Source organism: Balaenoptera acutorostrata, chromosome 11 (assembly GCF_949987535.1).
Source record: "Balaenoptera acutorostrata chromosome 11, mBalAcu1.1, whole genome shotgun sequence".
Lineage (NCBI taxonomy): Eukaryota > Metazoa > Chordata > Mammalia > Artiodactyla > Balaenopteridae > Balaenoptera > Balaenoptera acutorostrata.
In genome coordinates, this window is record NC_080074.1 from 90,315,253 (window position 1) to 90,342,100 (window position 26,848).

At 35.8% G+C, this 26,848-nt stretch overlaps 1 long non-coding RNA gene and 1 other non-coding gene across 2 annotated transcripts in view; one reads left to right on the forward strand and one right to left on the reverse strand.

Annotated features, from left to right (window-relative positions):
* Positions 1 to 26,555, reverse strand: part of LOC130709271 (uncharacterized) — a 150,625-nt gene extending 124,070 nt beyond the window's left edge. Inside the window, exons 1-2 of the long non-coding RNA XR_009009792.1 lie at positions 26,490 to 26,555; positions 21,343 to 21,469 (exon numbers count right to left, since the gene is read on the reverse strand). This is a non-coding gene — a long non-coding RNA (uncharacterized LOC130709271). The remainder of the gene's footprint in view (positions 1 to 21,342; positions 21,470 to 26,489) is intronic.
* LOC130709308 (small Cajal body-specific RNA 11) lies at positions 18,026 to 18,153 on the forward strand. Its single transcript, XR_009009831.1, has one exon. It is a non-coding gene; the product is annotated as a small Cajal body-specific RNA 11 (non-coding RNA).
* Positions 26,556 to 26,848: the final 293 nt, after the last annotated feature.

Here is a 26,848-nt window from a genome sequence, read left to right on the forward strand (position 1 = left end):
TTCAGTACCAATGCTTTATTATTTCCCATGTACCTACTTCTGCTTCTTTAAGAACCAGTCTCAAGAAAGAGTTCAGTAGTCTCTTTCGTGTCAAACTCAAAGGTCTTTTCTCCTCAGTTTTGACACCTGTTGAGCTCTTACCTCTACTGAGCACTCCATTTTTCCTGAAAGCTTCTCTTTCCCCAGATTTCAAATATATGGGATTTCCCCGGCCTCTCTTTCTACTGCTGTTGACTATTTTGGTGATAATTCCTGGACAGATACACAGCTTCCTCTCATTCTCAGACTGCTGTTCTGTGAGTATACAGGGATGAATAAGACAGATTCCTGGGACCTCACCACCTAGAGGAATGCAAGACCAGCAGGCCTATCTGCTATGGAGAGAGGATAAACAGAGAACTAAGGGGGAATTGGTGGTGCTGGCTTAATAAATGTGTGGGAATAGGTAGCATGGGATCAGGGTACATAGCAATATCCCATGGTATATCAGATACTGGCTGAGAAGTTCAACAAGACTAGAGTTTAAAGGTAGATACCAAGTTAAAGATTAGGAGAGCTGAAAAGTAGACAGGACTGGGTTGTACTGCAGCAAAATGGATGGACCTAGAGATTATCATACTAAGTGAAGTAAGCAAGACAGAGAAAGACAAATATCATATATCACTTATATGTGGAATCTAAAACAATGATACAAATGAACTTATATACAAAACAGAAAGAGACACACATAGAAAACAAACTTATGGTTACCAAAGGGAAAGGGTGGGGGGGAGTCTGGGATTAACATACACACACTACTATATATAAAATAGATAAACAACAGGGACCTACTGTATAGCACAGGGAACTATACTCAATATTTGGTAGTAACCTATAAGGGAAAGAATGTGAAAAAAATAGATATATATGTATGTATAATTGAATCACTTTGCTGTATACCTGAAACTAACATAAGACTGTAAATCAACTATACTTCAATAAAAAAATAATTATTTAATTTAAAAAAGATCTTAGGTATTTGCCCTGTAACTAATGAACGTAGTCAGTGCTCAATAACTGACTGGTAAGTATCGGTTAAAATCAATTAATCAGTAGAGCAATTAGCATGTATTAAATAGGAAGGGAAAAATAAGAAATGGTCTCTCATTATGAGAAATTTATTATCTACTTGTAGGAGGCAAACAATTTATAGTATAAGAGAGCATAGGATACTTCCAAATTATATGGGGCATTTAAATAAGCATGGGAGAAATGAGTAGTAATCAATGTGTCGACAGTCAATGTATACTGACTGTCACAAGTGAATTTAGAGTTGAATTAGGTCTTGAAAGTTGAGTAGGATTTGAATAGGGTCAGAAGAGAAAGGAGGAAGTTTTAAGTACGTGGAAAACCTCCAGCAAAGACATGAAGCTGAAAACTGGCCAAAGTTGGAATGAGAAAAATACTGTCATTGGCCTGTACGACACTACAGTGTGCTGGGGAACGTGATAGTCATTGATGGCTGTGCACTGAGCTGGCCCCACATGACCCCCTCCTCCTGATATTTATCAAAAGGCTGCCAAAACAAAACAAAACAAAACAAAAACCTGAGATAAACTGTAAAACTTTTTTTTTTTTTGCTATAAGATTTTTTTTTAATTGAAGTGTAGTTGATTTACAATGTTGTGTTAGTTTCAGGTGTAAAGCATAGTGATTCAGTTTTATATATATATATATATATATATATATATATATATATATTCTTTTTGAGATTCTTTTCCCTTGTAGGTTATTACCAAATATTGAGTACAGTTCCCTGTGCTATATGGTAGGTCCTTGTTGGTTATCTATTTTATATATAATAGTGTGTATATGTTTCTATATATAGAAAACAAACTTATGGTTACCAAAGGGGAAAGGGGGGAGGGATAAATTAGGAGTTTGGGATTAACATTTGCAAAACTTCTGATAAGAATCAAAATTGAAGGTAGCAGAGACACAGGCAGAATGAGCATCGTAAGAAGTGTAGGTTGCTGTCAATAGGACAGACAGGCGCGAGGCAAAATTTGGAATTGTTCAGAATAAAACTCAAGTCACTTTAGTATAGGAGCCCCTGTCCCAACCCCTCAGACCTTTTGTAAAATCCATAGGGCCAGACCACTGACAGACAAAGGCCTTCCCCGTGTGTCTTCTTGACCTCCCTGAATAAGTCTTTTATTATCTTGCCTTTGTCACTGTGGCATGCTTTAGTCTGGATGGTTTTCTTTCTTCCACTTGACATTCTGCTCTGCATGCCATTCTGCTCCAGGAATGTCCTGAGCCTTGATGTCTATTCAAGTCCTGACCTTTTTTTTTTTTTTTTAAATTTTTTTAAACAGTCCAACTGAAGTCATCTTCTTTTTAACCTTAACCAATAACTTCTCAGAACTCTTGCTGCAAATTATAGAAGTTCCCTTCTGAGTCAGAAAAGTGCTCCTTTTGGTTGTAAACAGGGTGAGAGTAATGACTTGCTACCCACAGTCATTTTACTTGGTGGAATTAAATTTGTTCTTCCAGCCCTAAGTAAAAGCACTACCTGTTACAAAAAATCAAAATGTAGATTTTCACATATTTCCTAAGAACTTTCCTCAATTCCTTTCCTTTCGCCTCCAAATTAGTAGTATATCTTGCCATCTAGAAGAATTTCCATTATTTATAGTTCCTTTGCCAGCCTAAGGTCCAGCTTCCTCTAGTGTAGACAGAGAAAAAAATCGAGTTTATACATATTCCCTCTTGACCTCCTAGGCTTGATTTGGAAGTGCTTCTTCCACAAACCACAGCAGAAGTATAATAAAGGGATTGGTCATAATTTCCTATAACATCAAAGCATAAAGCTATACATGTATATTGGACTTCTCAGAAGGGTGAGATAATTTAATTACAGTATGTACAAAATAAACCTAAAGATGTATGCTTTATGAATATTTCAAGGTAAAAGATTCTGAGATATTACACATTTCAAAGGAAATCTCATGGTGAATTCGTCCTACTTTCTGACATTACTTTCCTCTCCTTAGATATTTTCTTATTTGTAAAACACACTCCTGATTCAAATCTCCTAATAACAGATTATTTCACCAAGTCTGAATAATTCCATGTAGACCTACACTGTCTGATAGTATAGTTCTACATACTACACTATTGCCAATAGTCATGTGTGACTATTGAACATTTTAAATGTGGCTAGTCTGAACCCTCAGATGGGAGAAAATATTTGCAAATGAAGCAACTGACAAAGGATTAATCTCCAAAATTTACAAGCAGATCATGCAGCTCAATATCAAAAAAGCAAACAACCCAATCCAAAAATGGGCAGAAGACCTAAAGAGACATTTCTACAAAGAAGATATACAGATTGCCAACAAACACATGAAAGAATGCTCAACATCATTAATCATTAGAGAAATGCAAATCAAAACTACAGTGAGGTATCACCTCACACCAGTCAGAATGGCCATCATCAAAAAAATCTACAAACAATAAATGCTGGAGAGGGTGTGGAGAAAAGGGAACCCTCTTACACTGTTGGTGGGAATGTAAATTGATACAGCCACTATGGAGAACAGTATGGAGTTTCCTTAAAAAACTAAAAATAGAACTACCATACGACCCAACAATCCCACTACTGGGCATATACCCTGAGAAAACCATAATTCAAAAAGAGTCATGTACCACAATGTTCACTGCAGCTCTGTTTACAATAGCTAGGACATGGAAGCAACCTAAGTGTCCATCGACAGATGAATGGATAAAGAAGACGTGGCACATATATACAATGGAATATTACTCAGCCATAAAAAGAAACAAAATTGAGTTATTTGTAGTGAGGTGGATGGACCTAGAGTCTGTCATACAGAGTGAAGTAAGTCAGAAAGAGAAAAACAAATACTGTATGCTAACACATATATATGGAATCTAAAAAAAAAAAAAAGGTTCTGAAGAACCTAGGGGCAGGACAAGAATAAAGATGCAGATGTAGAGAATGGACTTGAGGACACGGGGAGGGGGAAGGGTAAGCTGGGACGAAGTGAGAGAGTGGCATGGACTTTTATATACTACCAAACGTAAAATAGATAGCTAGTGGGAAGCAGCCACATAGCACAGGGAGATCAGCTTGGTGCTTTGTGACCACCTAGAGGGGTGGGATAGGGAGGATGGGAGGAAGATGCAAGAGGGAAGAGATATGGGGATATATGTATATGTATAGTTGACTCACTTTCCTATAAAGCAGAAACTAACACACCAGTGTAAAGCAGATATACTCCAAAAAAGATGTTTAAAAAAATTAAAATTAAAAAATAAAAATAAAAATAAAAAATAAATGTGGCTAGTCTGAATTGAGGTGTGCTTTAAATGGAAAATATCTACCAAATTTCCAAGACTTAGCACACACACACACAAATATAAAATAGTTAATTTGTACACTGATAGCTTACTGAAATGATAATATTTTGGATACATTGCATTAAATAAACAGTATTTTATTAAAATTAATTTCACCTGTTTCTTTTTGCTTATTTCAATGTGGTTATTAAATATACATGTAGCTCTCTATAATACAACATATATAATTCTATTGGACTTTGCTTGTCTTGAATAATGAAGAGGGCACTTGAAGGAGATGAGGTCGGGGGTAAATTGGAGAAAGAGAAAAAAATGCCTCAGTAGGACAGTTTGTGGTGGTCTTTGGCATTCTAATTCTAGCAGAAAAAGTCTGGGGGAGATTTTTTTCATGTCACAGTCAAGTTAAAGGCATAGGTACTCTAAGTCTCATCTGCTTATGGGTATACCTCACCCGTGTAAATCACAGAATAAAAAAAAAAAAAAAAAAAAAAAAAAACTCCCTGTCATTAAGTCATAACCACACACATATACAGATTCCAAAAACAGATCCAAAAAACAAACTTTACTTTCCACAGACAATGTCCTGTAAAGCAGGGACTGCACACTCCAACGCTAATAGGGGCTAGATGGGTAACTTAAATAGTCAACAGTCCGTGGACCAGGTGAGATCTGTGGTAGACCAGAGAACACATTTTGCGTGGAAAAACGGCACTTGGTGCTTGCCTCCAGACAATTGTTACCATGTGGGAATGCTGGCCCTGTGCTGCCAGACCTTCTGATATTTTTAGAGAAACTAGAAATCCAGATTTTCAGGTGACCTTTCCTTACTTAATCTTTTAAATAATAATGCCCATATTGGGGCCATGTATACTTTGGGTTATAAATCTGTTATCTGCATCTAAATTTAGAGAGAAAGAATAGTTTTCTAAACAGCCCCATGATTTCTCAAGTTGCAACAAAGTTTCATCATGATGGAATCAGTATTTAACATAAGGATTCAGATCATGTGATTTTCCTTCATCTTCTTTATCTTGCTTTCAGACTTGGACATTTTAAGGACAGTTAGGCCTCAAAAGAGGCAGTTCATTAGTCATATATTTCTTATTTATTATTTGTTATGTATGAAATATTTCAGACATTCAACTAAATCAGAGAAAACAATATAATGAATGATCATACTCATTACCTAGTCTAAGACATAAAACTTGACAAGTGAGTAAATTGGTACAACCTCTATGGAGGCCACTGGCAACATTTATGAAAATTAAAATGTTTCTACCCTTCATTACCATAATTTCACTGTGCTCCTCTTCTCAATAATATTCAGTTACAACAAGCACTGCCTCTGTCCTCAGTAATCACTATCCTGAATTTAGTGCTTATGATTCCCAGATGATGCTTTTATATTTTTGATATGTATTCATAAGTGATACTGTGTATATGGTAAAATTTCTTCTGAAACATTGTTTTTCTTGAGGGCCCTATGTCTTTTCTTATCTGTCTGTGTTGTATGTCCCATTTCAGTATTTACTACTGCCACTGAGATCAAAGAATGGGCCCTATTGTTTTGGGTCCTCAACGTTATGTTTCGTGAGATTTATCCATTTGATATATTTATTGCTAGCTCCTTTTAATAGCTATAGAGAATTCCATTGTAGGAATAAAACAATGTATTTAGCCATTCTTCTGAGAAGTACCTTTAAGGTCTTTCCAATTCTTAACTACAAGCAATGCTGAAACATTCTTTTACATGCTTTCTTCTGCACATGTGGCAAGTTTTTTAGGGCAGTGATATTCAAAGTGTCCTCCTAGACCAGCAGCATTGGCATTACCTAGGAACATATCAGGAATGCAAATTCCTGGGTCGTACACCTTAAGGGAATTAGAGACTCTGGGGATGGAGCATAGCCAGCTGTTTTAAGAAGCCTTGCACGCTAAAGTTTAAGAACTACAGCTCTAAGGTAAACCTAGGAGATGTATTAATGGCTCACGGAATAGGCACATCATTAATTATGTGTTTTAAAAGTTGTTTCCAAGGTGGTCGAAGCAATTTATAGGCAGGAGGTTTTATGTTATCTGATAGGGCAATTAGGTGGTAAAATATACTCCAGTGTCTTAGCAGTTAAAGGAATGCAGTAGTAACAAATGAGTAGCATAAAGAACAATGGTTTAGAATCAAAAGAACAGAATTAGACCCCCAAAATGTCCAGAAGTTTAGCATGAGAATATGGAGGCATCTTTTCTCAGAAAAGATTAACTTTTCTCTGCTTCTGTTTAGATAGCTGGGAGACATATGGAATAAGATAAAATGAGGTCCATTTCTAGGTAAACTGCAAATCAATAAATACAGGATATAGACAGGCAGATACTGTGTGTGTGTGTGTGTGTGTGTGTGTGTGTGTGTGTGTGTAAAATCAAAAAAGGGCTAGGAGAAAAGAAAATATGGAGGATGCCTCCCCCCAGAGTGAGGAAGACATTTCTCTCTGCAACATAAAGTTCAGAAGCCATAAAATAAAATTCAATTAAGAAAAAAAAAACCTTTACAAGTGGCAAAAGAAAAGCGAAGTAAAAATACTCAAATTACACACATGGAAAAAATGGAATCTATCACAGACAATGGACAATTCTCCCTATGGAAAAAGGGCAAAGGATATGAAAAGAGTGTTCTCCCAAAATGAAATACAAATCTCTCTCATACATATGAAAAGATACCCAAATGGGGTTGCATTAAGAGAAACTAATTCAAACAGCAGTGAAACAAAATTTGCATCTACCTGATAGGCTAAAATCCAAAATATACTGTGTTGGCAAGGCTGTAGGGAAATAGCAACTCTCGTATATATTTAAAATTTTAACCTCTAGAGATGCTATTTGGCAGCATTTATCAAAATTAAAATGTATATACTCCTTGGCATCATAATTCTACTCCTAGGATTTTATCCTAGACACAGGATTTCACACGTGTGTAATTTCACATATGTACATGATTAGTCATTGTGGCATTATTTATAATAGTAAAAAAAGAAAAAACCTAAATTTCCATTAATAGAGGGCTGTTTACATAAATAATGGTATACCCACACAATGGCATACTTCTCAATTTTTAAAAAGAATGAGGAACTACTTAATAAATGGATTAATATGAAAAGAACTTAGGTGCAAAAGAGCATATATGCTACAAGAAAAGGATAGAAACTTCATTCCAGGTATATTTTTATATTTTTTATGACGTTTGAACTATGTGAAAATGTTACCAATTCAAAATTGTATGTGTCTGTGTATGTTGGAATGGATTTGCTCAGATTGTGTATTAGAGAAATCAACTATATTACATTCACTCCATTAATACAGTATAATATTTAATTAGTGATGTCTAACAAAGGGGTAGATTATGTTGATAGTATACTACCATATTCCACTCTCTAAAATTCATTTGAGAATTTGTTTCCTTTTCTGCGTGACATTCTTGATTTTTTCTGCTGTTACATGAAGCATATTCCAAAATACTCTACCAGAAATTTTTTTATAAATCTCTTCTGCCATCAGTGAAATAATCTACCTCACAGAATATTTTCACAAGTTGACTTATTTTAATTTATTCTTAGATATTACATATGATTGAACTAGGGTTTTGACTTGGATCCGCCATTTTCCCTCTTCCATGTTCAATAAATCCCTCTTGTTCCCAAATCATCTCTTTCCTGTACCTCTCCCCTCATGCTCTGGTCCATCTCCTTTCCATTGTTTCTTGCTATTGAATACATCTTCCCTTAATAGACATTGAGCGATTTAGCCTGATTTCTTTTCTAAAATTTCTGACATTGATTTCTGATTAAATTATGACCCCAAATAAAATGTGTAAACATCTATTTTTAAAACTTGCCATTTCTTCCCAGGATTCTCAATGACTAATCATAATTGTGTCTATTTACTTTAAAGCAAGAGCATGGATGGGTTAGATCAAACAACTGATTTTTAACCCTCTCACTCCTGGTAAGTTTTCCACTTATCTCAAAGACCATATGCAGGTACATCAACAAGTTATGTGACACTTCCAGGACTCTATCTATACATTTATTAAAACTAGCTATTGGTCCAACGCCCTCTGGCACTATCACACGATAGCATTCTGTGACATCGGGCACCTCCTTCAGGTCTTCATTCAAATATCAGTTTCTCAGGGCTGCATGCCCGGATCATTCTATTTAAACTGATACCTTTTTTCACTCTCAATTCAGGGACCATCACTTTCCATTTTCTTTTGTATAAAAGGTGTGTGTGTGTGTGTGTGTGTGTGTGTGTGTGTGTGTGTCTTCATTCTTGTGTGTTCTATTAAAAAACAGATTCAGTTTTTAATAAAAATATTTTCACATGAAAGTAGAGATACGCACATTTACTATAGAAGATCCATGGAAGCAGAATGTTTGGTTTGTTTTCCCTTTTTTTTTTTTTTTTTTGTCCACTGCTATATCTAGAACAGTGTCTGGTACATGGAGGCACTCAGTGAATATTTGTTGAATGAAAAAGTATAATTTTCATGGAACCCAAGAAGCCTAAGGACTTCAAATTTTAAACCCAATCAGATCACATCTTCATGTATAATTAAAAGGTTGAGCTAAAATCTATAAATTGAAAATTTTGAATTTAATAATTTCCTTGATAACCATCCACTTTTTACAGCAAATGTTAATGAGAAAGTCAGTTCCGAAACTGGGCCAGCCTGGGAGAAATACAAGAAAAGAGAAGCCTTGGAGAAAAAGTAAGGGTGAAGATCAAAACAAGAGAAATATAAATGAATATCTAAGCATTCATTAAAGCATTATAGGGTTACCATCAACAACAAAAATGCCAACTGTGCTATAAGTACTTTGGTTATAATTTAGAAAAATCTAGATGTCCTCACCTAGACAAAAATGTACTCATCATGTGTATGTTGATTGAATGTGTTATAGCAATGAGCTATGTATCTAGAGCTCATTTCTAACAGTTTTAGCTGGAGATATTTGAGAAGTGGGCATGCCCAGCACGTTTGAAGACATCATTACAGGATATTCTCCTCTGGAATCTTGAATCGCTCATTTTGTTAAGAGAGTTTCAAACATTTCTGTTCTGAGTTGTAACTAAGGTTAACAAAAGCCCTATTTCCTTGTGAGGATTTGCTCAATTCCCTCTGGCCAGATGGCTTCTATACCCTGGGTTTCCTTCCAATGCTAATCTTTGGTGATCCACAGCTGCACGCTGCCTTGAGTACTTAACCTTCTCTCATTATGCTGTCATCCTGCTAAAAAGGATTCACCACGGATCAAACCCTAAACAAATCTCTTTTACATAATTGCATCCAGAAATAGAATTGAAATATTACATATGAAAGCAGTAATTAAGCAAAAATTGTATAAAATAAAAGCATAAAAATGCACACTCTGTGTATGACAATCTGTATTTTTTTTAAGATTTATCCCAAAGAATTACCATTGCAGATAATGATGACTACAGCTTTGTATGCATAGTGCCTGGCAAAGTCCCTGCTATATAGTTACTATTTTTAATACCATGCCTCCTTAAAGAAAATAATTTTGATAGCTGACAAGGTTTATATGTATAATTAATGATTATGTAATATAAACATATGGTATTAATACAATTAATGAATGCTTGTTGACTGCTAGAATGAATAGTTGTGTTTTTTTTTTTTAATAAAGTTTGGTGTTTTTGTTTTTGTTTTTTCCCCATTACAACCTAATTGTCTCTTCCTCAGTTTTCAGGAGTCACTCTTCACTTTACCACAAATGGCATCCATCTTCAACAACTGGATGTCTGGTCTTGGAACACTTTCTCTTCCTTAGGTATTTCTAAATCACTGAGGAAGGTTGACAGGTTTCCAAAATCATTCTAGTTATCACTGCTGCCCAATGCTTGGTTCCTTGTGGCCAATTTGGTCTCCTTTCTGCTCTGGATCTCCCCTGGAGGCCTGGAAACTTCTTCCCTCAGGCAGTTGCTGCTCTCCACTTTGGTACTTCATGCCAAGCATGGGCCCAAAATATTCCCAAACTCCCCACAGCACAGCTAAAACCAGCCAACATGATTTAACAAGACTTTACTAAAGATTTGGGTAGGAAAAAAAAAGAGGAATATAGTGAAAACACACACACACACACAAACACTTAAAACTGGATTAAACATACCAAATCTCTCAGAGTTCTTAGGCCGGGCTACTCTACAGTTACTCTGAGACAATTCTCAATGATGGTGCAAGCTTCCATCCAACTATCATATCACAAGGACCACCATATTTCCCTCTCTGTGTCTTCCTACCAGGAAATCTAGACAACTGCTCTCAGATGCCCCCAAAAAGGTGTGAGGGGGATTTCCGGCAGCTCTTCCCAGAGTAAAAGTAACCCTTTATAATTTTTATTCTTGATAGAATAAATTTTATTGTCTTGAACTTCCTATTCCAGGATACAGGCTTTAGGTTTGCATAACCTCAGGCCAATTAACAACAAAGCCATTTTCCCTCCAAAAAGAATGTATTATCCATCTATGAGAAAAACTTTCAGCTTTGAAATAATATTGACCTGTATCCACCCCCATCCACACAAACACTCATACTCACACGTATATTAAAGCCAATGATATGACCAAGTATGAGTCTGGTTTCTTGTACACTGAAATCAACAATACACTCTCTGATCATGTGGGACATGCTCTTCCATTTTATCAAGTTTTAGTTATATTTTTTCAAATATTAGCAGAAGGACATGTCTTTTTTTTAAGAAGACAGTAAAATAAGAAAATATTTTCAAGCCTATTTTTTTAAAAAAAAGTCATAGTAACAATTTCTTTTACATTTAAAGTCTTTGAAAACTTTGGGAGGAAATGTCCAGAACAAGCTGATATCTAGCAGCTGGAAAAGCCGCTGTACCAGTGGCTCCAAATAGTAGCTTTACATTTGAATCATGTGGAGAAGTTGTGAAAAAATTCTGATACTTGAGCCCTACCCCCAGCAATTTTGATTTGTGTGGGGTGTGTCCCAAGCATCAATATTATTGCAGAAGAAAACTCTCTAGGTGATTCTACATGTAGCCAAGATTGAGAATTTCTGTACTACATGAATCCAGTGAAAGGAAGGAGGAGATTACAGATTGTTAGCTGAAAGGACCACCAAATGATGTCAAAAACTCAAAAGTAAAAGCAACAAAAGTATTCTCTGTATTTGATCAGGAAGACAAACTTTTTTTCCCAGAATTTGAGCAAATGTTTACTTGTGTTGCTTTTCCTAGAAAATAAAACCTTTTCCTATGATTTTTAGAAATCCATATCTAAATCTAAAATTTATCTACTTTATTTTCAGAGAAAGAAAACTTCTAAAATTTTACATTGTAAAAGATTGATTTAAAAGTAAAACTAAATATGTTCCACTCCCAATCTGGTGGAATTGAACATCTTGGCCAAAAGAGTTTAACAACAAAAATTTTGTTTCAATTTTTATGAACATAACCAGTGGTATTTATTGAACTGGAGACTATTCAGTGTGGATTTAAATGTTGAATTTTTAAATCATAAATAGGGAACATCTAACATTTCCACAAATTAACTCTACTTGTAAAATTTGGGGTTATACAGACCTTGGTATGGTAGGGAATTGGAGACAGATGACAGAGGAAAATGCTAATTTATTGTATACTTTTGAGATACTTAAGATCATTTTTCAGAGTTTAAGTTATCACATTCGGAACCTGTACACTATTGAGATGCATAGTAAGATAGGCTCATGAAGCTTGCAGAAACACTCAACTTAAAGTATACATTGATATTATAGCAAATTTTAAAAAAGGAATTATTTTAGGCAAGTTTTTCTCGTCATGTACACTTTGGACTGAACTAAGTATGAAGTTGATTTTAATATTAAAGGTTTATCTAATTATCTAGGAGCATCTATCCTATTTTATTTTTCTATTTAATCTTGATTGGGCTATTTTACAACTCTATAAAAGTTGTAAAACTAACTTGTAGAAATTGGATAGCAATACAAATTATTCTTGGCTAATAACAATGGAAATGCATTTCTCCTGTCAAGGAGCATTATTTCTGTTCATAGACAAAATTACAACCCCGAAGTTTTAGCTTTTTATTTTTGATGTGTATGGCATTACCCGTTGTATTAGTCTGTGTTCTTCAGAGAAGGAGAACCATTAGATGGAGATACATATACAGACAATACACCAGAGATGCTTTAACCCTTTCCCCAGAAGAGGCGGTAAAGTATTCATGAGCCCACTGGGGATGACAGGGTAGCTGAGAAAAGATGACTGGTATCCACAGACCAAGTCATCCTATCCACTTTATTACTGAAATTTTCCTCTGCTGAGGCAGCAGCAGACACATACAAACACCCCCTTGCAGATGAATGCAGAAATAATGTTTAACCAAATATCTGGGCACCCTTTAGCCCAGTCAAGTTGACAAAATTAACCATCATTCCAGTTTTGCATGTAATTTCACAATCTTACCCCATCATTCTTTCATTTGGTCACTAAAATACTCTTGTCTTTTCTAGATATTTTTGAGCCCAAGTTCCTTTCAAGTTTTCTCACTACTTCTTTAACAAATCTTTGATATGTTCACTTTATGTGAGTCATATTTTGAACTTAAAAAAATTACACTATGAGAGTTTTGGGACGTTTCACTGAGATGTCCATGTGGAACCCATCTTCCCAAACCAATCAGACTGAATTGCCCAAGAAATGCACCTCGTATTTCAAGCAAAGCACATCCTTCCTTGCCTTTTAGAGAGAATGCCAAGCAGCAATAGAAATTACTTACTCTTGTTCCTTTGTTTTAATTTCTCATTCTACGGTTTTATTTTCTATTTCTTGATTAAGTTTGATTCTGCTTCTGGTTTGCATAAGATGGCAAAGAATGAAATTCTGTGTGTATGGTCTGAAAGTTTAATGATCTCTAGTGGGTAGAAACACAGATTTGCTCTCTCATAGGTGAGAGAGAATAGATTATCTGAGTTATTGGCCTTTTTGTTAGTCTATTTGTCTATTCGTGAGTTCAAATCAATTTAGAAAATATGCCATGCTTATTGGAAAGGAGAACAGCACTCTGGAATCTGGGCCAGTGATTTGTGTGTTTTTGTGTTGAATTTGACCTGTGGCCAAGGTTGTGAGCTGAAGCTGCAAAGTCTGTACGTGTGTCCATGTCTTTAATTGAGAAAAGCCTTTATTTCTCATTGTGTGAGTGTGAAATATTTTCCCACTCCAGAAGGTACTGCATGAATATATTAGATACAAGTCTAAAAATAAATGAGGTCTATTCTGATATAGAAACCAAAAATCATGGACATAATTTGAATATTTCTAGAAAACAAAGTCATAAAATTTCTAATATTTTAAAATGTGCTATACCTTTAAGAGGGAGAACAAGAAAAATCTTTCTCACCAAAACTGCTAACTCAGAGGCATTTTTTTCTTTGAGAAATCAAGTTGGTGTAAACAAGGTGAATTTTGAACAAATCAGACCAGTTTGATAAATTTTGGATTAAGAAATCCCCAGCAATATGTAACTTCCCTGACTATCAGCACACAGTAAAACTTTAAAAAGTAAAATAGTGTCTTCATAATATTTGGATTTGTTTTCTCATGAAGAGACTAGTTAATCTGAGCTTCTTCAGCATCTTATAGTGGTTTATTAATCAGAAAAACTATTATTATTCCCACAAAATCTTTTTAAAGTTTGTCTACTCAGAGATCCATTTGTACAATCTGCTGCCCTGGATCATGTCTAAGCTAGGATACTGAAACATTGGTTACCAAGCAGCTAATTTTGCGTGGATAAATTGTTATTAATATAAATGTGTTTTAGAGACTGTAAACCCTGCAGGAAGGCCATGAAGGTGAAGAATATTTTCTCACCTTTACTGGAAGACAATTCTCCATGAATCTCCTGCATGTCTGCATGAAATGCAAAGAAAGGCTTTGGCTGCCTTGTTCTGGGTTATGTTTCCAAAGATATTTGTATAGCAAGCAGGCTTGGAAGACAGAGTTTCTCTCTGGGGGGGGGGGGGGGCGGGGCGGGCAGGTTTGTTTACAGGCCAGTATTAGTAAATTTCATTTAATTTCCTTGCAGCCTATTAGAAAAGATTTGGGTTCCCTAAATTCCATGTTCCTCAGCTATGATGCAAGCCCACTGCAAGCCCAGCATCCACCTGGTCCCCCTTACCTCAGTCCTTCTAGAAAGTGGTAGGCAAGGACAACTGATGGGGACATGAACATCATGCTGCTTGCTTTGCTACAAGTAATAAACTGTCCATGGTCTCCGACCCAGGAGTGTTGCGTGTTCCACCAGCATCCATGAAACTGTGGCAGACTAACTTATTAGCCAGCAAGTAGAGTAGCATCTCATACCTCATAGGGTAACATCACAATGCCTGAAAACTCTCAGGGAACCAACAAAACACTCTCCATACCAATGTTGAAGAGAGAAAGAAAACAAAATGCTTTGGCAAATGAGCATTTCAGATTTATATGCATGTAAAGATAGCCCAAAAGTGGGTGCAAAGTCTGGACAGAATTTGACACATATTTATACAGTCAGGAGGGGAGAGAACAATGAAAACTTCTCATATATTCTTGGGAGATGAAATAATGCACATGTGATTACCTCCCAAATATGCTGAGAGAGACCCCTGAGCTAATTCTCAAAATAAGTGTTTTCAGTTCCAAGGGTCAGAAGCGCTAAGACCTTGCATGGCCAAATCAAAACCTTGGGCCTTTTATCAAGCCAATAATGTTTCAAGGGGACACCTTCAGGAAGAAAGGTGGGGAGGCAGGTACCTCTCTCCTCTTTATTAAAAAAAGAATGCTTGGAATATTACTAAACCATAAAAAAGAATGAAATAATGCCATCTACAGCAACATGGATGGACCTAGAGATTATCATATTAAGTAAGTCAAACAGAGAAAGACAAATATCATATGATACCCCTTATATGTGGAATCTAAAAGAAAAAAAAAGGAAACAAATGAACTTACTTCCAAAACAGAAAGAGACTCAGAGACACAGAAAACAAAAGTATGGTTACCAACGTGGAAAGGGGGGTGGGAGGAGGGATACATTAGGAGGCTGGGATTAACATACGCACACTACTGTGTATAAATAGATAACCAACAAGGACCTACTGTATAGCACAGGGAAGTATACTCAATATTATGTAATAACTTATAAGGGAAAAGAATCTGAAAAAGAAATATACATACATATATAAACTGAATCACTGTGCTGTACACCTGAAACTTACACAATATTGTAAATCAACTATACTTCAATAAAAAAAATTTTTTTTTAAATCTCGATCATCTCATTCTTACTCAACCCCCAGGGGAACCACTGGGCAAATCCTTAGGCCATAGTAATGCATGTATCTCAATAGAGAGTATCACCCTTCTCCATTCTGATACTGTTGGTTACTGTAATAAACTAACGACAGCCTTTTCGCGTCACATCAGTAGGTAATTTCTGTCTCCTTTCATGTTTATCTGAAGGCTCTGCTACAGGTCAGAAATTTGATCTTCAAAGAAAAAACAGTCAATACCTCCTGGAAAGAAGTATAGCGGGTGTTTTGACTATTTATACCAGAAGAAATAGATTCATTAGTACCAGCTTTGGAGCTTAAGGTGACACCTCTTAGATGACTGTAAAGATTGCATCAGAGGATTGAGTCAGGAGTTCTTTTTATTCCAGAAGCAGACAACCTCGTGAAAGCAAACTGCTGATGTAAGATCAAGAGGAACAATAACTACGTAGTACCGAATGAACTTATGACGGAATGTGTGGTTGTGTGTGTGTTTTGTTTAGAATATTGTTGATATTTTTGATGAGTATATGAAGCATTCTTCTACCTCTAACCCTCAGTTATTTAGACTATGGTTTTGCAGAATAAAAAAAAAATTCTTTAAATGGTATCTTTTTTTTTTTCTATAAGAAATCTATTAGGCTGATTCTCACACTTTTTTTTATACTAAACCCTTAATTTCAATGGCAACATAGTTATCTTCATAGGTTAATAGGAATCTGTCTCTTTTAAAAATTGGGATATCATTACACAAATCAACTGTGCAGCCAAAAGCATGTATTGGGGGGGGGGTCCTATTTGAGAATTCAATTTAAATCAGAACTAGAAGCCCACCAAAGAGCAAGGGTTGTAATTCAGGTCTGGAATCTATGTCCACAAAGTGATCCAGGAAACTGGTCTTGTACCTTCTGTGGATTACAAGAACACAGCCTCACAGGCAATATAATAGCTCAATTAATTCCTTGCTGGTCAGATCCCTTTAGCAGATTTCCAGAACCTTGAAAAAGTAGAATCCACACACAAACATAGATACTGTAGGTGTAACCCTAAGGAGATAAATTCCCTTTTTTCTTTTCCTATCCTCAGAATAGAAGAATAAGAGTTATTTAAAATTCAACCAAACCCAACCAAAAACTGAGTGCGTAATCAAGAATAATCTCTGGAGTTTATTTTAGGATCACAAGTAGAGACTGTCGTAACAAAGCACTGTCTAACAGGCCTACCCAAGGATTATCCGATTTTAGACCTTTGTTTGGATTTGTTACTTACTATTGGTAGAATATTTTACTACTAATGCCACATAAGACATTATTCAGTTTTGTATATGATTTCATGGTCCTCTCCTACCATTCTTTTATTCGGTCACTATAAATACTTCTGTTTCTTCTAAACTTTTTTTGGAAACAGTTTCACCTCTCTTGTTTGTTCATTAATGTGTTAAATAAATCTTTGACATGTGCTCATTTTCAAAATTCATGTGTTTAACCTCTAAAAGCTATATTTCGACAAAAAATTGAAGGATTGAAACAGTAATGTATAAATAGACTTTATGATTTAGATATTATGTATATATACATTTGATATATATGTTCTTTAATAAATAATCTATATATCTGCCTATTTGAATTCTTATAGTATGCTAATATTTTGGGTTTTAACCTATTCACAAGCTATAAATAAAGCAAACTATTTCATTTTGTCTCTAGAACTTTAGTTTGGTAATTTACCTGGCTTTACACTTTATGGCTATAAAAATGATATATTTTACAATGTTGGGACTCAAAGATTCCCTAGATACATAATTCCCTCAATTTATGCAATCCACTAAAAAATGAAATTTCCCCCCTGAAGCTCTTTAAAAGATTGCTGTATTTTTGGTGCACTAAAGAACAGTGAAATAACTAGTAGTTATCTGTCTTATGCAATTAATTGCATATATGACCTAGATATTACTGTTATAATCCCTGTTATAAATAGCCATTTTCTTTAAAGTATAATTTATCAAGATCACTTTGGATACTTATTTTTTAACTTTTAACTGAAATTTTTTAAGTTGGTCTGTTATTTGATTACACTCTAAGTTTATACACTTAAATTTAGTAAGAATTTTACTTTTGTAACTTGATAGCTATGGTGATTAATCACTTAGAAGAATTTTTAACTATTTTAAAATTGTATTTTGAGTTTATATAATCTAAAAAAAAATGGACCAATAAAGGTAGCAAGTCCTCTTAAAGAACAAAGCATCATATAATTTAAACTGAGGATGCGAGTTTAGAGGCAATTCAAATTTCAGTAACTTTAAATTTCACATCTAAATCCAATGTTTGGATATTAAAATTCACTGGCTCAGGAAAGTCTGTCAAGATGCACAGAAACTTCCCTCTCAGTTTAGGAGGGCTGTCCTAAGAATAGGGCTGGCTCTCAGAGAGGACAATTTAGAATTAAAAATAAATCATTGGCTCTTGACAAAATCTTATTTCTAAAAAAAAAAGTCAAATAGCTTGAATGTGTGTGTGCACATATTTTGAAAGTAGTGCTAATGAGCCAAAAAGTGAATTTATCATAAATATTTTGATGAATTTTTCCAACTCAGATTTTGTTTAAATGGAAAATACCTTTTAAAATAGAGTCTTTCATGGCATTTAAAAAGACTTTACCAAAGCGATCTTGAGAAAGAAGAACACAGCTGGAGGTATCACACTCCCTGCATTCAGACTATACTACAAAGCTAAAGTAATCAAAACAGTATGGTACTGGCACAAAAACAGACACATAGATCAATGGAACAGAATAGAGAGCCCAGAAATAAACTCATGCACTTATGGTCAACTAATCTATGACAAAAGGAGGCAAGAATATACAATGAGGAAAAGACAGTCTCTTCCATAAGTGGTGCTGAGAAAACTGGACTGCTACAGGCAAAAGAATGAAATTAGAACATTTTCTCACAACATATACAAAAATAAACTCAACACGGATTAAAGACCTAAATGTGAGACCAGAACCATAAAACCCCTAGAAGAAAACATAGGCAGAACACTCTGACATAAATCATAGCAATATTTTTTTGATCTGTCCCCTAAGGCAAAGAAAACAAAACCAATTATAAACAAATGGGACCTAATTCAACTTAAAAGCTTTTACACAGCAAAGGAAACTATCAACAAAATGAAAAGACAGCCAATTGAATGGGGAAAATATTTGCAAATGATATGACCAATAAGGGTTTAATATCTAAAACATATAAACAGCTCATACAACTCAATATAAAAAAATTAAGAAATAGGCAGAAGACCTGAACAGACAGTCTTCCAAGGAAGACATACAGATGGTCAACAGGCACATGAAAAACTGCTCAACATCAGTAATCAGAGAAATGCTAATCAAAACCACAATGAGCTATCAACTCACACCTGTTAGAATACCTATCACCAAAAAGACCACAAATAACAAATATTGGTTAGGATGTGGGGAAAAGGGAACACTTGTACCCTGTTGGTGGGAATATGAATTGGTGCAGCCATTATGGAAAACACTATGAAGGTTCCTCAAAAAACTAAAAATAGAACTACCATATAATCCAGCAATTCTACTGCTGAGTATATATGCTAAGAAAACAAAAACACTAAGTCAAAAAGATACATGCACCCCAATGTTCATAGCAGCATTATTTATAATAGCCAAGATATGGAAGCAACCTGGGGTCCATCAACAGATGAATGGATAAAGAAGATGGGGTATACATTATACATACATACACAAGAGATTACTACTCCACTGTAAAAAAGAATGAAGTTTTGCCATTTGCAACATGGATGGACCTGGAGGGTATTATGCTTAGTGAAATAAGTCAGACAGAGAAAGACAAATACTGTATATTACTGCTTATATATGGAAACTAAAAAATAAAACAAATGAATATAACAAAACAGAAACAGACTCACAGATACAGAGAACAAAATAGTTGTTACAAGTGGGGAGAGGGAAGCAGGGAAGGGCAAGATAGAGGTAGGGGATAAGGAGGTACAAACTATGATGTATAAAGTAAATAAGCTACGAGGGTATATTGTACAGCACAGGGAATATAACCAATATTTTACAATAACTTTAAATGCAATATACTCTATAAAAAATTTGAATCACTATGTTGTACACCTGACACTAATATCATATATCAACTATATATCAATTAAAAACATAAGCAACTGTTTTGAAACAAAAGTTTTAAATCATTCTCATAGGTTTATTCTGTTTAATCAACTATGCTTTTCCATAATTTACATGTTCATGCCTGAAACCTTAATAACAATTTCTAAATAATTGTGTGACATGAAACCTGTCCTAACCACTTTGGGAAGTTAGAGATATTTTTCAAATAAAAAAGGATAAAAGTTGGAGTAGGAAGACTATTTTGCAAAGTTATAATTAATTTTGATTTGAATTTTGCTATGTAGCCCTAGAAGTCACTTTTTTTTTCCATTTTGAATATAAAAAAGTGAGTTAAAGGTTTGTGATTCTCTATCCTGTAGGAATTTGATTAGACTTTCCATGGTCCCTACAAATAAAGGGATGGTTTGGGTTGTTTTTTCTTCAATTGTCATATTCTGTTAGTGAGAAGATCAGATCATATCATGTATACTTGCTTTAAAAAAAAAACAGTAAAAATATAGCTAACAACCTCAGAAATGCAAAAAAAATCTTCTGTGTTCCTCATTAATCAGATTAGTGATCAAAACAGATGGATCCTATATTGATTGCTATAGATTGCAAAACCTACTAGTTTATTCTTCCAAATCTATTATGCTTACTACATTTTCCACATGCATTTAATACAGCTTAAAGTTATGATCCTAGGAAAATCAGAAGTTAAAGAAAAATTTTTATAGTATATTGTTTTTAAGATAATTAAATTTTATGTACTTAAATGATGTTTAATAAAAACTTATCTTTTATGACTAGTATTTTTCTGTTTTTTTTTTTTAATCCAAAGGTGAGTTTTATTTATTTATTTGGTTGCACCGGGTCTTAGTTGCGGCAGGCGGGTTCCTTAGTTGTGGCTTATGGGCTCCTTAGTTGTGGCATGCATGTGGGATTTAGTTCCCTGACCAGGGATTGAACCTGGGACCCCTGCACTGGGAGCATGGAGTCTTATCCACTGCACCACCAGGGAAGTCCCCTGTTTTTCTGTGTTTAATTGAAGTATAGTTGACTTAGTATGTTGTGTTAGTTTCAGGTGTACAGCAAAGTGATTCAGTTATACATACATATATATCTATTTTTTTCAGATTCTTTTCCCATATAGGTTATTACAAAATATAGAGTATAGTTCCCTGTGCTATACTCCTTATTGGTTATCTGTTTTATATATATATTAGTGTGTACATGTTAATCCCAAACTCCTAATGTATCCCCCCACTTTCCCCTTTGGTAACCATAAGTTTGTTTTCTATGTCTGTGGGTCTATTTCTGTTTTGTATGTAAGTTCATCTGTATCATTTTTTTTTTTTTTAGATTTCTCATATAAGCAAAATTTTATGAGTCTAGTATTCTTCTTAATCTGCTCAGACTGCCATAACAAAATACCGCAGACTGGCTGATATAAACAACAGAAATATATTACTCACCATTCTGGAGGCTGGAAAGTCCAAGATCAAGGTGCCAGCAAGATAGGTTTTATTCTCAGGCCTCCCCTCTTGGCCCGCAGCCAGCCACCATCTCACTGTGTGTGTCACATGACCTCTTCTTTGTGCACTGGAGCGGGGGAGAGAGAGAGAACTCTGGTCTCTATTCCCCTTTTCATAAGAACATCAGTCCTATTAGATTAAGGCTCCACTCTTGGACCTCATTTAACCTTACTTACCTCCTTAAAGGACCCATCTCAAAATGCAGCCACACAGGAGGTTAAGGTTTCAACATATGGATTTGGGGTGGACACAAACATTCAGTCCCTAAAAGTATTTTTATTAGCTATTTTGTATGTCAGTATTCATTAATTAAAAGAGACTTTCTGTTTCGCGTGGATACTATTGAGCAGGTTATAAGAGAATGCTCTGCAGAAAAGTACGTTTACAATAATCTGCGGAGAATTCTCAAGTACAAATCTAAGAGCAACAAAACTTGTGCTCCAAAACTTCTGCATTCAAATCCAGGGGTTTACACTGAAAAATGTTGATATGTCATACCTCCTGCTGTTACTAATCCAATACTGTTGGGCGGCACCCCGCAGGCCTGCAAGTCTTGTAGTTGCCCAGTCTGGAGACCAAAGGAAGAGCTTGGAGACAGTGACAGAGACATCAATAGTTTACTGGACAGAGGGATCTTACACAAAGTGACCTAGAGCGACACTACACGTGTGCAGCAGACAGTGGGCAGGAGGTAGCAGCCATCTTCATTGCTCAGCAGAGAAGGATACCATTTATAGGGAGAATTGATGTCAGGTGAGCTCATCAGTTACCAGGGGCTAATGAAGCCTTAAATTAAGAGGATTGGATAGTCATGTGTGTGAAGCAGGGCCTGGTTGATCTGGGGATGTACAGAGAGCAAGAGGACAGCCTAACCATATAAATACTGATATCTACTAGTTATATTTATTTAATATCATATAATTTTAGAAAAGATGTCAAAAGTTGTTGAACATGAGTTATTCAAATGACAGGAAAATCATTCTTTTAAAAAATGTGTTCACTATCTAGGCATAAAGATACAATAAAAAAGACTCTCCCCTTGGCTCCTCTCTCGCTCCACCTTATTTTTAAACTCACTGTTCCCCTCCCCACATTTTCATTCTGAATTTGACCACCGTTTACTCAAGTATCAGATTTGCAGTGAAGGAAAGATTATTAATCACGGTTCAACCAGAGAAGCAGAACCAGAAGTAGTAGGAGATTATATCTAGAAGCAAATATAAGTTTATTTGTTTACGTAATTGTGGAAGCCTATTGGGCAGGCAGAGAGGGAGGGTCAGCAGCCAGTTGGAACCCAGAGGAAGGAACCCAAGCTTGTCCACAGGTGGGAGGTCCCACTCAGAGAAGACCTGAGCATATTTTAAAGATCTTCCAATCAATTCAGGCAGACACAGGGTAATCTCTTGTTCAATTAATTTAACTGATTAGCATCTTTTTTTTTTTCATTTTCACCAAGAATTTATTGAACAATGTAGTCACCCTTTTGTTCCACTACCTTCTGCCATTTTCCAGGCAACTTCATAATTCCATCTTCCCAAAACTTCTTATCTTGTTGAGCAAAGAACTGTCCCAGGTGCCTTTTACAGACTTCCAGGGAATTGAAATTTTTTCCATTAAGAGAATTTTGTAAAGACCGAAATAAATGGAAAGCTGAAGGTGCAATGTCTGGTGAATACGGAGGATGAATCAGAACTTCCCGGTCAAGCTGTAACAGTTTTTGCCTGGTCAAAAAAGAAACATGCAGTCTTGCGTTATCCTGATGGAAGAGTATGCGTTTTCTGTTGACTCATTCTGGACGCTTTTCGTCGACTGCTGCTTTCAGTCGGTCTAATTGGAAGCAGTACTTGTTGGAATTAATAGTTTGGTTTTCCAGAAGTAGCTCTTAATAGAGGACTCCCTTCCAATCTGACAGTATACACAACATCACCTTCTTTGCATGAAGATCGGCCTTTGATGGGGTTGGTAGTGGTTCATTTTGCTTGCCCCATGATCTCTTCCATTCCACATTATGGTACAGTATCTACTTTTCTTCGCCCATAACAATTTGTTTTAAAAACAACGTTGTTGTTACGTTTCAGTAGAGAATCACGTGCGGAAATACGGTCGAGAAGGTTTTTTTTGCTTAACTTATGTGGAACCCAAACATCAAAGCGATTCACATAACCAAGCTGGTGCAAATGATTTTCAGCGCTTGATCTGGATATTTTGAGTATGTTGGCTATCTCCCGCATGGTATAACATTGATTGTTCTCAATTAATGTCTCGATTTGATCTCTCTGATCAGCGTCTTTAACCACATCTGCCAAATGCCTTCACAGAAGAACCTAGATTTACTGTTTGATTGAATCACCGGGAGCAGCTGTGTGTATGTTCCAACATGGCTTTGACTCCTGACGCTTCCATTTATATGCATGTAAACTTAAGCTGGTTATTAAAACTCTGACTTTATAGAATTGCTGTGAGGATTAAAAACTTATTATAAATGATAATTATTACTGTTATTAATTCACAGTTTTAAAAGAAATTTTGACATATATTAAATAATTTAATTCTCATTGTTATACTGAAAAACAGTGTTTAACAGATACTCTTTCCTATTGAAGACAGGAAAAGATAGCAATTACACAGCAATAAAATATTAATCTATGAGTACATAGAAGTAAAGATCAATAATTTCCATAAAAGAAAAGCTTTAAAAAGCATATTTATAAAATACAGAACTTGAGCAATTATTAAGTACATGAAACACAGATTCACAACAAATAAATTTTAACTCTGAAAATTGCTCTAGAGCTCAGATTTTCAGAAGTGTAACATGTTAACTGTATACTTAGAATAGTTTCCTTTATATATCATACATTCAGAAAGATTTCAAGTATGTCCTATCTCTTTGATGCTTCCGTTTTTTAATGTATTTGCTACTAATACAAAACATGTCATTTTTCATTTAAGAAATCAGAGAAACAGTAGACTCAGTGTAATAAAAATCACAGTTTCTATGAAAATGTTCTTTTACCACCAGGTTTTCCCAGGAAGACAGTAGTTAAGAAATAATCCACCTCCACAGCCCTTCCCCCAGCCTCCTTCCAACATACAGACATATAGTTTTATTAATGGTTTAAAATATCACCGGATGCCTTGCATCATACACAGAAATTTGAACAACCATATTTTAAAACAGCCGAAGTCTATCTTATTTTAAGATAAAAGAAGCACAGTATAGCAGGGACATGGTGAGAAAAATATTGTAGAGAATGTATTTTCTCTTCAGGAAGAAAATGTTAATTTGCTTTGGTCTGGATGGATTTGAATGTTAAGAGCTAAGGGGGAAGTGGGTCTCCAAGGGTAATAATTCATATTTTTTAAACTAAATATTCTGACTCATCCATGACTGAATTGCTGATATCAGACTAAATTTGCCACCTAGAATAACTCAAAAAGCTTGATAAAATACAAACAATAAATGGTGGCATCAGAGAGCAACCAAGGCAGCCAAAACTTAAAGGGCCTGGCTCCTAGGTAACTGGGAAGGCGTTAAGATGTGTTTGTTTTTACTACTACCTTCTTCCGTCAGGGTATCTGCTGGTAAACTAACATTGGAAGAGAGGTCAAACAGAAAGTGCTGTGGAGCTGGCAGTAGTCTCACTGACCTGAGGAGATAAAAGCTGGTACTTAGGGCCACCAAAGCAGCTAGGACCAGAGACACCAATACCTTGAAGGAAAGTGAATTACAGAGAAGTGAACCCAATGTTCTGAGTGCAATTTTCCCTCATTGTATTCACTGATTTCTAAGCTCCCCATGCTTTGGTCAAGAGGTCGAGACACCAATTAGAAAGCAACTGGTAAGAGGCTAAAATATGAAGCAGAGATCAGAAGTCTCAAAGCCCTGAGACAAACCTTAGAGTTTAGGGACTGTTGAGGAGGAAGGGAATGGTTAAAAAAAAAAAACTAAAAAAACCCCAAAACAGAAACAAAAACCCAACTAAAACTAAGGTTTCTGTTAACACCCCTGAAAATTTCTACCTTGTGAGTTGAGTAAACCAGAAATAAATCAATAGTCAAAACTACTGAAACCAAGGTGTTGTGGCCATGAGAATGCGTTTCACAGACTTCCATCTAAAGGGGGTTTCATTGACTGAGGGCCCAGCTGGTATAGAGCACCATGGCCACACTTCCTACATGTATCCCAGCTGACGACCTAGCCCGGCAGGGATTCTGAGGCAGGCTCATTTTTGGTAGATACGGAACTCCTCAGACAGCTGGCCTTGGCTCAAATGCAGTAGCCCCCCTCATCTGCAGTTCCGCTTTTCACCTGTGGTTAACTTCACTCTGAAAATACTACATGAAAAATTCCGGAAATAAATAATTCATAGGTCCTAAATTGCACACCTTTTTGAGATAGTGTGAGGAAATCTCACTCTGACGCACCTGGGATATGGATCGTCACTTTGTTCAGTGTATGCCACCTGTTAGTCACTTATTAGCTGTCTTGGTTATTGGGTTATTGTTGCAGTATCGCAGTGCCTGTGCTCAAGGAACCCTTATTTTACTTAATAATAGCCCCCAAACGCAAGAGTAGGGATGCTGGCAATTTGGAGATGTCAAGGAGAAGCTGTAAAGCACTTCCCTTAAGTAAAAAGGTGAAAGTTCCCGAGTTAAGGAAAGAAAAAAAATTCTACCTGAGGTTGCTAAGATCTCTGGTAAGAAAATCTTCTGTCCATAAAATTGTGAAGAAGGAAAAAGAAATTCCTTTTTTGCTGTTCCACCTCAAACTGCGAAAGTTATGACCACAATGTGTGATTCGTGTTAAGATGGAAAAGGCATTAAAGTTGTACAATAAGATATTTTGAGAGAGAGACCACATTCACATAACTTTTCTTACAGTATATTGTCATCGTTCTATTTTATTATTAATTATTGTTGTTAATCTCTTACTGTGCCTAATTTATAAATTAAACTTTATCATAGGTATGTATGTATAGGAAAAAACATAGTATTTGCAGGGCTCAATACTATCCACGGTTTTAGGCATCCACTGGGGGTCTTGGAACATACCCCCCATGGATAAGGGGGGCTACTGTACTCACCGATAGTTTTGCTGAACCTTCTTTAGACTGCAGGATGCTCTAGGACCTTCTACCCCAACTTCCTTCCCTCTGTTCTTTCCTTGGATTCTGACTTGCATTGTGGTCTGCCAGCTCTCTTAGCCTCCCCAGGCCCTTTGTCTCACAGGCATTCCCCTTGATGAAATTCTTGCACGTTTATTCCTGCCTTGATGTCTGCCACTTGGAGTCTCTGGACGAGCACAAATGGTACCTGGAGTAGCCAGAGAAAACAGGCATCAGGATGGCGAGGTGGAGAACTGCTCACCAGCTACATGCCCAGCAGGTAAAGAGGACACCATCCTGGCTGACAGCGAGCCTGAATAATTCCTGGCAACAGATCG